The sequence below is a fragment of the Oenanthe melanoleuca genome, chromosome 14, assembly GCF_029582105.1.
Source record: "Oenanthe melanoleuca isolate GR-GAL-2019-014 chromosome 14, OMel1.0, whole genome shotgun sequence".
Lineage (NCBI taxonomy): Eukaryota > Metazoa > Chordata > Aves > Passeriformes > Muscicapidae > Oenanthe > Oenanthe melanoleuca.
Window position 1 is genome coordinate 12,492,575 of NC_079348.1, and position 13,758 is coordinate 12,506,332.

General features: G+C 40.3%; 1 protein-coding gene across 10 annotated transcripts in view; it reads right to left on the reverse strand.

The window, feature by feature from the left end:
* Nucleotides 1-13,758, reverse strand: part of RBFOX1 (RNA binding fox-1 homolog 1) — a 1,071,989-nt gene that overhangs the window by 684,607 nt on the left and 373,624 nt on the right. The gene's annotated exons all lie outside the window — the stretch shown is intronic.

The window sequence follows — 13,758 nt, forward strand, 5'->3', positions numbered from 1 at the left end:
CCCCTGACTGATGAAGATCTATCCCAATGTGCTTCAGAGGTTAAAAGAGAACAACTGCAGTTAAAATGAACATTTCTCAGCTCGTGCCATGCTTCAGCATGCCTTGCAAAATCCTCAGTGGGATTCTAAACCTGCTCCACACTCCTTCCTTCTCGATGCTTTTCACTCTAAAAACAATTGAGAAGTATTGCAATATGTTGTGCCTGAGTTCCTATTTGCATGATGCAACATATTGCCAATTTTTAAAATACTTGAAGTAGTTTTAAAGATAATTAAAATTTGAAATGCAATTAGTTGCCCCCTATCTGGTTCAGAAGCTAAATTCATTCTCCTGAACAGAAAAATGAGACCATTGTTAGAGAAGCACTTTGCTCATCGAGAAAATAATCCAAAATGGAGCTTTCCTGGAAGAAAGGCATGAGGAAAAAATCCTTCCAGTTCTTCTCATAAAAAAACAATGAAACCAAACCAACAAAACCTCAACTTTTACCTCATGACTGTAAATTTGTAAATTTGGCTGAACTGTACAGCAAGCTGAAAATTTATCTCATTAAATTCCAAATTAATGCTTTATAGTTGTATGAATAAGTCTAACAGAAATCAGACATTCCAAGTTTCCATACTATGTCAATTCTCACCTTTATAGCTCAGAAATTAATTCTGAGCAGACAGTATTGCAATGGACCTACATTTTCAATAAATAGTTTGAAGAAGGATCACTAAGATGTAAAGGATTTCCTTGAGCAGCAAGAATGCTAGAGCAAGATCTGTCACATTTCTAAGCTTCACAAAAAATTCCATTTTTTTCCCTCAGAGATTTATTTTTTCACAATGATGAATAATACCTAATTTACTGTAAGTACAAAAATAGCATTTTCTGTAATTTTTACTAGTCAGTCTTTAACTGAGAAAATTGCAATACTCTTGCTTTTCTATTTAACAGGTGAAATTAGTTTGTCAGAGTTAATAATTCACATCTAACCTATGTACACAGAGCAAGCAACTGTGCTACACACATGAATTCTGTCACACACAGGCAATTCATCTGTCTATCAACATCAAAACTAATGTATTAAACTTATTAATTACAAATCTGAGCCCACTCATCTTCAGGTAGTTCTTATGGGACTAGGAAATTGGGGAAGAACAAGAGTGAGAAAAGTGAAATACATAAGGAGTATTCCAGTAACTTCTGCAGTGGCACATTAGAAATGGTGGGAAAAATGGATTTATTCAGGATGGAACTGGCCCAGTGGAGAACAAACCACGACAGGGAGGACAAGTCCAGGGTCTCTGAAGATCTCTGAATATTGTTGCTGCTTTGACAAGTAAATATTTGCAGAAGGTACTTTTTTACAAGTGTCATTCAGAACAAGTGTTAGCTAACAAAATTGGATGGATTCTGCTAAACATTGCTTTAATTAAGACTTCTCTCTCTGACCAGTCTTTAAACACATCACTGAAGTTATTACAGGCTTACAAAACACAATGGAAATTATTTTTTCTTTTTTCTTTTCCAGCTACCAAAATCAATATAGTTGCTTCCATCCAAGTAACACAACTGCAAGAACAGAGAAAAATCAGCTTCAAGCAATTATCCATGTTCATAAATCTTTGTTCATAGCCACATTAACATTCCCAGCTTCATACAAGAGGCACAGTGTGCTGCAGGGGAGTAGCAGAGATCAGCAGCCAGAGTAGTTTTTATTTACTCCAGATAAACTGCACTGTGTGTAATCACTTTTTCAAGCACTTAGTGAACCGTATTTGGGCTGTATTTCACTGAATCACTCATTTGTGTTTATCTCAAATGCAGATCAGCATTTGATACCACAATTCTGGGAGGTTATTATTGCAGCCCACTGTTGCACATGACTGTTCATCAAAATAATTCAGGGCAGGCAGAAAAGTCCACATGGGTTTGCTCTGACTCATAAGCACCAGCTCCCTGTGGGTTGTTGTGGGAAACACCTAATGGAGAGCCAGGGTTCATTTGCTAATGTCAATCCCAATGTTTAACAGGCCTCCTTTTTCCTTTTTATTGTTGGAATTTCTACAAAATTTAAAAAAAAAAAAAAATCTGAAAGCAATAAAAAAAAAAAAATCTGTAAAGCAATGATTGTCTGCACTCCTCCCCCAGCTGCAGAGCAGGACTGTGTCCCTGGCACAGCTCGGGATGGGAGGCATCCAGCAGTCCCAGCAGCTTTTCCCAAGACAGCAGCTGACATTCCACCTCCCAGCCTGCCTGATGTGTGTAAAACCCGTACAATGAGCCTTGACATTTGTCATTGTACTTAGCTACAAATGCATTACAAGAAATTACAAGGGATGCTATCAGAAAATTGCAAACCCAGTGAGTGTTTCGCCTAGTTACTGTAATTCCTCAATGCTGTTCCAGTCTTGTGCAAATTAGAGCCACTTACAGCTCTGAAATCTGACAGGAAACCGAATGAGGTTTTCATTATGCTTTTAATAGTCTTCTTGGGCTCCTTGCTGCTGAAAGATTCTTGAGGAAGAGCTCTACAGCCTGCCTACCTCTGCATTCATGGCAGGGGCAGGCAATAACCCAGGATAGTCCATTACACTTCTGCAACAAAAAGCTGAACCAAATTCCCTCCCACAAAGGGGAAGCAGTGTTAGTAAGGAAAAAAAAAAAAAAAAAAAAATCTGTGAGAAGCTAGGAAGGAGATTTGATTTACATTGCCTCAGTGCTGTGAGTGCTTCCTCCGAGGCTAAAGAAATGGGAACATTTTAATCAAATTTTGCATGTATAAATCACGTCTTGCCACAGATTTATGAATGCTAAGGAAACGTGGCTCCTGTAGCACACACTTCATTAGTACTGACTCCAATCCTCCTTTGCTGGCTGCCCCCAGTTCAGTGCAGAGCACTCACACTCCTAAACACACCTAAGGCTGATGGAAGGGTGAGCTTCAAGGAGCTGGGAATCCTTGCAGAAGGAAGGCTAGGACTGTTAGCAAAAATTATCCCATAGAAGTGCCCCAGGGTGCACTGCAGACATGTCCATAATAGCAAACCATGAAGGGAGAACACACCTGCATGTTGCTGTGGATTTCAGGTGCATCATCCTCCCCCTCAGCCCTGCTGTGCTGATGGTCACCGAGGGAACAGTGGCAGGCACAGCCCTGAGCTGCTGGGAGCACTGGGGAGAGGGGTCTGGGCTGGGATTGTCTTGTGCTCACCCTGCCTGTCTGTGCCCAGCTCTGTCAGATCCCACTGAGGCTGCTGGCTCATCCTCTCTGCTCTCCTGCCATCCTCCCATTCCCTGCTCAGGACTCTGTTCACATCTGGCCAGAGGACACAGAACACACAGAAACCTCCTGGGAAGAGCCAAACCCTCTCTGGCTCCCAGGCAGGACCTTCCCAGCAGCAGCAAACAGCAGGTGAGCTCTGCCCTGGCCACAGGAACCATCCTTGCAGTGCTTGCTATGGAATAACAACAGTTTAAGGCAATCTGCTGCTTATTAAAGGTGTGTTGAGGTTTCTCTAGGGAGGGGGGAAGAGAGAGACTGGGCTCTGAGTATTCAGATTTATCAAGGAAATGCAAATACAGCTGGGACATGCCAAAGGAGGGAGGTGAAGCTCACTGCACAGAAAATGAATCTCTTGATAACAGAGTTCTCAGGAACTCTGGTCATTAATGCTCTGATCAGTCACTAATAGCAGCAATACATTTCTGTGAATTTTAAGACTATTCCACCTTGCAAATGGAAACGTGTCAAGGTCTAAGTTTCTCTTTCTATTAAAATGAAGAAAGTAAATTTGTTTCCTAGCATTTTCTCTCATTTGCTTCCAGGATTTAAATAATATGTGAGTCAGCATGTCCTATGCTTTCTCCATATTAGTTATCTAAAAATACAACACTGAGCAGCCAGAACCATTTAAATTGAGAGGGATTTCAGGCTATTTCTTGGATACTTAAAATCAAGTGACACCAAAACCACTGCCATGGTCAGCTAATAAAGCTGTTAAGAGCCCAAAATATTTACACAGTGTCAGAGTGTCTTCTCTACACTGCCTGTGTCTATGTAAGTGAACCAAGACACCCCATGGAGCTCTGAGCTGGATAATTTTACAATTTAAACCATACATTCTCCTGCCCTAGGCCCATCCAAAGTGAGTGGCATCTAAGTGATAGGAAGGCATGCCTTCAATGGAAAAAAGTGGAGATCTGGTGTATAAATCAGTGTGTCTGTCATTATTCACCAGCCTGTCTTATCAACTCGTGCTTGGCCTGTGCTCCCTTAGGCACCAGGAGTGATATTGTCAATTAATCAGCTGCTGCTGCTGTTTTGGAAGTTTGGATATGGGTAAAAGGTCTTTAGAGGCTGAGGAACTGCAGGTAAATCCTTCCTTCCATCTCTCCTATCCTCTGTGTTTTTCCCATGAAGAATTGGCTTTGGGTAAAGAAAAAAAAAAATATATAGTGCATAAAAATTCCAGCTCAGATGTTCCCTTGGGACAAGTCACCAACTATTGCTTCTCTATACCTGTGGTTGTTTCAATATCACTCATTTCTGATCGTGCTGCCCTTTACAGATGCACCTTTGTGCCTTTTTTCATCACTGTTCAAGCACATGGTAATTCTGAGCAGACCATCATGCATCTAAATGCATTTCAGATGCTGCAAACTGCTGCTGAATAGTTTTTAAGTAAATTAATCTGCACCCTTGTAAACAGCTGAGTTAGGACAGCATCCTGTGCATCAGCCAGTTCTCCAGGAAACTGATCTATGGCTGCAAGACAGAAAAGGAAAGAAACCCAGTAAGTAGAAACCCAAATTATTTTTTTTTTTAGTAGATAAAGTCTCTCTGAGAGCAGTCAAGGGGAATACTACAATCAACCCCAGACACTTTACAGGTGATTCAAGTATATTTTATCTTTCTCTTGGCATTTCCATTCAACCAATGATTCAATAAACTGTTCTTAGCTTCCTGAAGCTCACAAGAGGAGTTGAGGGCTCTTTGCTTAAATTCTTAATTAGGGGTAAAATTTACAATTTAAAATAGAAATAAAACAAAACTCACAAGCAGCATTTGCAGCTAGATGAAATAGATGCTTCAGTGTTTATTATGATGGATAACAAGATCTCAACAGTGCTCCTGCACCAGAAATGTCAGACTAAGCCCAGTGCCTCACAGGATAATGTGATCATTAAATTTCTACCCTAAATGAGGTGGAAGGCCTTAAAATTTCAGAACACAGGATATTTCTTCTCTTTCTGCTAAACAATCACCTCTGGCATTCCCATATTTCTTGCCTGATCATTAACCACTGACATAATTAATATGCACTCACAGGAGCCTCAGCACAGTTAGAACATAATCACCTATAGATTTGATTCATGGAAGTGTCTTTTTGGAATAACTAAGACAGATTAGGTTTCTTAAATTGTCTTGGATACAGAAGCAACAAAAAGCAAGTTGGGAGTTGCCAACTGTGGAGGGGTCCTAATTAACAACTCAATTAAAAAAGGCAAATTAAAACTTTATGCTTCATTATCCTTCATTTCTTAATAAATTGTTTTGCTAAGCAAATGATTAAGAATGATTATTCTATAAAGCTGAAATAGTATCTGGTGTTGCACATTTTTTAAAAATTCAATAAAATAAAACCAGCTTGTTTTCAAATATCCAAACCATATTGATTGCAGGACTTCATGCCAATTCAAGGACAAGAGCATAAATGTGTAAGAAAATAAACATATAAACATAAAAAATTATTTATCCTCTCCCCTTTTTTACATTGAAGAATATCTCCAGCTCTTGTGATGAAGAAAAGAGTCTTTTTCTATATATTTTTCACTTCTTCTAGGTTTTTTAATGCCACCAATCTTGTGGCTCATCAAAGTGAATTGTCCCCCTCTTAACATCATGAATTTCTTGACACACTCAGAACTTTTGGAATTATTATTTGATAGTTCAGGGTACTGAGGGATGAATAAAACAGGTTTGATCATAGGGAATATTTGACAACATACAAGAGATTCCAGAATGATTCATCTCTGCAGTTTTAAAATATGTTTATGGCTATTTTTAGATGTCCTGAACTGTCCCCCGAGGCAATGTTTGCAAGTCTGTGTTTCTTACTGTGCTAGACACAAAAATCTTGAGCCATATATGAATATGCCACTGGAAATAGGAAACCCTCTACTATCTTGAAGTCCTGTTTGCTATTTTGTAATCCTGTATGTATAAATAAATTTAAAACTGAAGCCCAATACAACTGGTTTGAGTAGAAAACCAGAGTACATTGTTTCAAATTCTGACTCACTAGAGGCAGGGAAAAATGTATTTTGCAGATTGCAACTGCTTCCAAATTCAGCCAAACCAAAATGGATATTATTGAGTGTTAACAGATAATGCCAATTAATGAAAGGGAAGGAAAGTAACTCCAATGGTCTGCTAAAGACAGAAGTCACAAAGTCTCTAAAACAAATGGAATTCAGCATCCCCTGCTCCCCCCCTCTGGCCTGTGTTTCAGCAATCAGCCATCTCCTTTCTGATCTCTCCTGACACAGATGTGAGCAGGTCAAGCACTCCAGAAATGCCTACACCACTGAGAGACAGATTTTACCCTGAAGACAACAGAGAGAGTTCCAAGTGCTGATTTCAGCTGGATATCCAGATGTTTATGGACCTGCTGAAGACAGAAATCATCACTTTCCACTTGGCATGTCAACCTCTCCCCTCCCTGTTCTTCACACACTGGAAGCATTGCTCTGCTGAGGGATACAGAATTATCAAGATTCAGATTTGGCAGAAAAATTAAAGCAGATGAAAAACTCAACCCCTTTTTGCATCTGAGTGATGCCTGCTCAGATCAGAGAGCTCAGAAACTGCAGCAGCTCACAATGAGAATTATCTGATGCTATAAAACACTGACATTGCTATTGAACTGTCAAATGTCAAATAAAACTTTCTACATAGGTTTTCCTTGCCCATAAAACTCAAGTTATTGATTGTCCTTTCCACCTATTTAGAAGAGTATTTTTAAAAAGTGGACATGCCTAATTTTACTGAAAAACATAAAAAATTGTTTGTCTGACAGAACAGCAAAGCTGGACAAGGTAGTAACTGCTTAAGTGGAGCAGAAGAGGGAATTTTGTTGCAAAAGTATTTGCAGACAATCCATGAAAAATTAATTTCTCATTCCTCACTATAAAGACTTTTGTTGAAAATACTAATTGTCTCATCAAGAAATCCCATTTATACAGTCACTATCTAGCCTTTTCTACATAGACAGGACCCAGGTTTTTTTTTAACAATCTTTGTGAGCATCTTCAATGACAGCCCAGCCTTACTCAGCAGAAAACAGCCTCGGGTTTCTGCATCAGAGCAGATTGTTCAGCAAGACAAGCAACTTCCCACAAAACCATGGGAACAAATTAAATGTGTGCTGCTGACAGCCAGGGAAGTTAGAGAAACTTCATTAGAAGGTTATTCCTCATTATTTCCACTTGCTAATAAGGAGCTGGGAATTTTTATTTTCCTTGTGGTTTTGGTTGAGTTTTGGGCATTTGTTTTTGGTTTTTTTTTTTTTGTTTTGTTTTGTTTTGTTTTTTTTGGTTTTTTTTCCCCACTTTATAATTGGCAGCATATTTAGACCATGATTTTACTGGCTATATGATGCATCTCAGGCAATATTCTGATCTTTAGATCCATATAGGATCTAAAGTGGACATCTGGTTTTTATAATTTCATGGTTTTTATAAATTACTCATTATAGAAATATATCACAGAACTCCACAAGGATTTCCATTTCAAATCCTGCATCATTACTGAGTGAAATAGTCTATTTTCCTGTATATATAGGATTTAAGGAATTAAATACTTACAGAGCATATGGACTGAGCCAGATTTAGGTAGTTGGCACTTTTAAACTCACTACTACTCATAGGAAAAAAAAAAAAAATTGGCCACACAACATTCTCTTCAGGTCTGAAACCAAACATAGTTTGTTTCCCTTTCTTTTTGACAACCTAATCCATGACCAAAAAGACAAAAATATTAAATTAACTATTACATGGGTAACTTTCACATAGGAAGTAGCAATTAGTTTTATAAGATCCTACCCCAAAAAAGTCAAAAAGTAGACAAAGAATTGTTTTAACATTGGAGAGAAAAGACAGATTACACTAAATCCAGAGATTCCTTTTATGGATAGATGTTTAATTTAATGAGATTTCCTTGAGTCAATTCAGTGAGCTCTCAGTACAAATTCTACATCAGGGGCTACTCAGAAAAATCAGTGTAAAGAAAATCCTTGAAGACACCAAACTTTTAAAATGCTCTCCTATGAGGTAATAACAAACAATGTGTTGGTACCACATTATTGGCAGCATGACAGGACAGTCAGTAAATATGTTAAAAACATTTCAACCCATATACAGACATCCTAGTCTAGAAGTTGCTTACATTAAAAAAAAAAAAGAACACTCATAATGACTTGCAAATAATAGTTCTCATTTCCCAATATACAGCACCAGCTGAACAAAGCTATAAAGAAACTGAAAATCTGGAAATCCACTGAAATTTAGTTTCTTGTAAGTTCAGGCAGAACAACAGTTGGGAAATCCTATACTTGAAAGAACATGGGAAGGAGAAATTTGGATAAAACAAGAGTGTTTCTATTGCTAAGGCAGCAAAGAAACATAAATAAAATCCAGGAAAATAAAGCCATTTTGAAGAGTTCTTTCAAGCTGTATAAAAACCTCCTGATAAGAGAGGGCAAGACATGGTTAAAGATGGGAACACCAACACCAGCAGCAAACCCCTCCAAATAAGCACAGTGTTCTCCTTAGCAATAATAATGATAAAGAAAAACAAAACAAAAAATTAAACAAGAAAACAAAGGAAAAACCCCACATCTCTAAGAAGAGATGAATGGAATGATCTCATCCCATGTCTGGTGGTCCATCCCAATGCCCCCAGGGTATGAAATCCCAGGAAGAACACTTGGCAGAGAGGCAGCTCCTGATCTTCCCACAGCTTGCACAACTGATCAAACAACTCTGGCTGTGCAAAACCAGCTGACCTAAAGGATGAATTATTAATAAAAGGAATTCCCAGCAAGTTCTCACTGATGAATTGATGCTGCTGCTGACTTGCAGAACCAGCTGCTTTTACTTCATTAGTTAAGAATAGTTTAATTTCTGAAATGACTGCACATTTTCCCAAGGCCTCACATATTTTAAGGGAATAACTTCAAAGACTTCTTACTCAGGTGGTGCTGATCCCATCTGAGTTCTCAAACACACTAAGAAAAACACACGAACATTCCAAACCAATTCCATTCCAAACCACTAAGAAAAACACATGAACATTCTAATTGATCCCCCTGTATCTGCAGGAGAAGAAACATTTTCAAATGAAAATTGATCCTGCAGTATTCAGTAACATACTTGTCTGATATTCACAAAATCATTATTGTGTGAGTAAAGGAAGATAAAATGAGAAACATCCAATGAAGTAAATAGCTTTATGCCCTGTCCAGTAAAAATATTATATCATCAATTACTTCTTCATCTGAATACTTGAGTAAAATAAAATGTCACCTGAAGATATGATCAATTCCAGTTAAATGCTTACAGATCTCAAATGAGAATTTAGTTAACCATGAACAAAGAACATGAAAGTGCCAAGTAAAAATAAAGATGCCAGGGTCCCCTTTGTACACTGAACTTCAGACAGGTTTTAAATGTTGAACAACAGCCTAAAAATTGGTTACCTGGGCCCAAATCCTGTGGCTCCAAAAATTCTATAATCATCATAACATCACAAAGCCAATATTAAAGTTTTAGTTTATAATGACAAATATTCATTACAGGTGAATTTGAGTGGTGTTTTATTGCCTTTTCCTACCCATTCCCTTCCAAAGCACAGATAAATTATCACTTTTTACAAAACCATTCATTTAAAACTCAATAATTGACATTTAATAAATTTTTATTATCTCATAAACTAAAAAATACAACTCTTTCCTACTTGTTGGGTCACAGACTTGGAAATGATGAGGTTGGAACAAAGTTCATCCCTGCACATCCTCCATTTAATATGCAACAACTATGACTTGCCATATGACACAGATGAATGAAGAGAACTCACACAACAGTAAAAAATACAAAATGGCCTTTAAGGTGTTCATGTGCACAAAAAGATGGCAAAGCCCAGCAAGCTTTATTGTTGCTTATTTATTGTTCCACTGGATGAAGAAAATTTCTGCTAAACTGATTTATTTACACCCCTGCACTGAGCTGCATGTGAGCCCCCACAGCTGCTCAGCTGGGTGGGAAACCTTCCACAACCCCACAAATCCAGGGCTGTGAGCATCCCCTGTGAGCACAACCCCACAAATCCAGGGCTGGGGGCTTTCCCTGGTGCACAACCCCACAAATCCAGGGATGGGGATTTTCCAGAGTGCACAACCCCACAAATCCAGGGCTGGGATCTTCCCTGTGAACACAACCCCACAAATCCAGGGCTGGGATCTTTCCCTGTGAGCACAACCCCACAAATCCAGGGCTGGGGCTCACCCTGTGAGCACAACCCCACAAATCCAGGGCTGGGATCTTTCCCTGGTGCACAACCCCACAAATCCAGGCTGGGATCTTTCCCTGTGTGCACAACCCCACAAATCCAGGGCTGGGATCTTTCCCTGTGTGCACAACCCCACAAATCCAGGGCTGGGGGTTTCCCTGTGTGCACAACCCCACAAATCCAGGGCTGGGGCTTTCCCTGTGTGCACAACCCCACAAATCCAGGCTGGGATCTTTCCCTGTGAGCACAACCCCACAGATCCAGGGCTGGGGCTCTCCCTGTGTGCACAACCCCACAAATCCAGGCTGGGTCTTTCCCTGTGAGCACAGCCCCACAAATCCAGGGCTGGGGGATTGCCCTGTGTGCACAACCCCACAAATCCAGGGCTGGGATCTTTCCCAGGTGCACAACCCCACAAATCCAGGGCTGGGATCTTTCACAGGTGCACAACCCCACAAATCCAGGGCTGGATCTTTCCCAGGTGCACAACCCCACAAATCCAGGGCTGGGATCTTTCCCTGTGAGCACAGCCCCACAAATCCAGGGCTGGGGGATTGCCCTGTGTGCACAACCCCACAAATCCAGGGCTGGGATCTTTCCCTGTGAGCACAGCCCCACAAATCCAGGGCTGGGGCTCACCCTGTGTGCACAAATCCAGCAGTTCAAGTGCTGGGATCTTTCCTGTGGATGTAAAGCCTGGCAGCCCAGCCCAGCCTGACCCCACACCAGTGACACCACTCACACCAGTGACACAGTTTCTGGGAGCTCCCACAGACAATGAAACACAGCAGAATCACTCCCTAAAGCAGGAGGGGGCTTGTGTCTCCCAAACCAAAGGTCACCTGGCTATCAATCCTTTCCTGCTTTCTATCACAGTGATTTACAGCAGCAGATTTCCAGCCAGGTTTCCAGCCACCAGCTCTCCTGGAAGTTCCATGCACACAGCTTATTTAGTGCTGCTCAAGTGGTTTCAGTGATTAACAGCATAATCTGCTCTCTACACTACTGCACTCTGCTTCTGGAGGGACCAAAATAGAAATCCAACTGCACTGTCCTGCCCAGATAAGCAATTTTCTGCCACCTGAATGCAGGATGCTGAACTTTTTTTTCCTCAGCCAAGCAAAATATAATTTTCAGGCATACATTTATGATATTCCTGATATTATATATCATTAACAAACTAACATTTCTACTATAATTTTAGTTGTTTAAATGAATTGAGGTATTTGGCAACTTTTTTTTCTTATACAGCCTTGTTGTGTCACCTTCTGGCTTTTATAGAAGACTTACTTTGAGATGCTAAAAACTGAAAAAATGTTGCTATAATACTACTATCAGCAAAAGAAAATATTTTAAAACTTTCCAAGCAGAGAAATAAACCACTGGCCTCAATGATCACCATACTGTAATGCAGAATGTCTGCTCATTTTTCTAATCTGTCTTCCCTAGGAAGAAGCCCCTTGTTTGTTTGTTTGTTTGTTTGTTTGTTTCCCAAATTTTAACCCATTCCTGGCTAAGAATCTACACCGTGCAAACAACACACGCTCCAAATTTATCATTTAAAAATGAAAGCCTTGCTCATACAACTTGCTGATCAGATCACTAAAGTAACTTATTTTCAGAGCAGACTTAATATTCTGTCTTCAAAAGCTCTGCAGGTACAAATGCTCTTACTCAGCCCTTGTGCTTAGCTGCTCCCTCCACCCCAAACCAGCTCTGAACTACTTCACTTTCCCAGTGCCTGGATAATTTAAGTTCTAAAACTTTCAGAATCTCTCCAATTTACACATCACTTTTGCTACAATGCTGTCAAGAACCCAGAGTCTGCAGCCAGAACATTTCTTAATCATTGAAACACTCATTTGGGTCTGTGCTACCACTGAATCCTTGGGATTTATCTACTCCCTAAAAATCAGGGGGAAAGTTTTATTCCTGTTTACTGGTATTTTTTTTATTATTCACTACCTGCATCCACCACGAGAGCTAAGAGATAACTCAAGTGTGAGCTATTCCAAAGCACACTGGATGCTGGCACCAAGCCACAGCAGGCAGGAAGAGTTTCTTACCTGTTTAACATAACAGCTCAATTTTGCACAGCAATTTAGATCTGCTGAGAAAACGAGGCAGTGATTTTATTTTCCTCAAGATTCTGTACAATTGCCATGCTTTGCAGGCTCATGATCCCACAGCACTTCTGGCTAATTTTTGAAAATTTCTTATACCTGCAAGAAAGGACACACTAGGGCAAGCAAATGCTCTGCTTCCTTCTCCAGATCTATTGCCTTTCACACGGATCTCACACATTTACATTGCAAATCCATCTCTGAGATGGGAAAGTCATTTAACTCTCACAAGCTCAAGAAATTTTGATGTTGTATCCCAGCACAGACTTCCTACAAATGACTGTGCTCCCAACTCAAAAGCCTCTTGCTCTGTTTTCCTGTGATAGTTATATTTCTTGTTTAATTGTGGTTTTATCTTAAAACAACCAAAAGTGCATTATGCAAATAAGTCCTTTCAAGAAATCACTTTGTGAAACTAAAATAAACTTGAAGGTTTTTTGCCTTGTAAATAATTCATCGTAGCCCTTTCAAATGACAGGATACAAACTGTACAAAACAAGGCAGCAGGAGAGAAACATCTATTTTTAAAATCACATTGGGTGTGACGCCATAGTCCCAAAAGTCTGCCACCACAGGCACTGGGAAGCAGCTCTGCCACTTTCTGGGATGCAGACACAGGCTCACACTGCCCCTGCTGCCAGCTGTCCCAAAGGCACAGAGCCAGGAGAGCACTGCACAAACCATCACAGATTTCCCAAAGCGCTCACCCCAGCCCTCAGCCACCCCTGCAGGGGCTGAAATCTGAGTCCCACAGTGAAAATCCCCAGTGACCTCAGGATCCTGCACAGCTCTGAGCACAGCCTTGGCTCTGAGCCCTGCTGTGGTGCCAGGATCTCTCACCCACAGTGGGCTCTCCTGTCAGTCTTTCCTGCTGCCTTCATGAGTTCTGCAGTTAGACAGAGGCTTTTGGGGCTGCAGCACAAATATTTCCTGTCCTCAAGGTCCACTCTGGTCCTTCCATCCTCCTCCACAAGCCTCTAAGGCTTTGTGAATTCTGCAAGACATCGTCCCCCTCATCCTATTGTTTCTGTAATTCCAACTCCCAGCCCCAGAAGAAATGCTGTAAAAACCCTCAT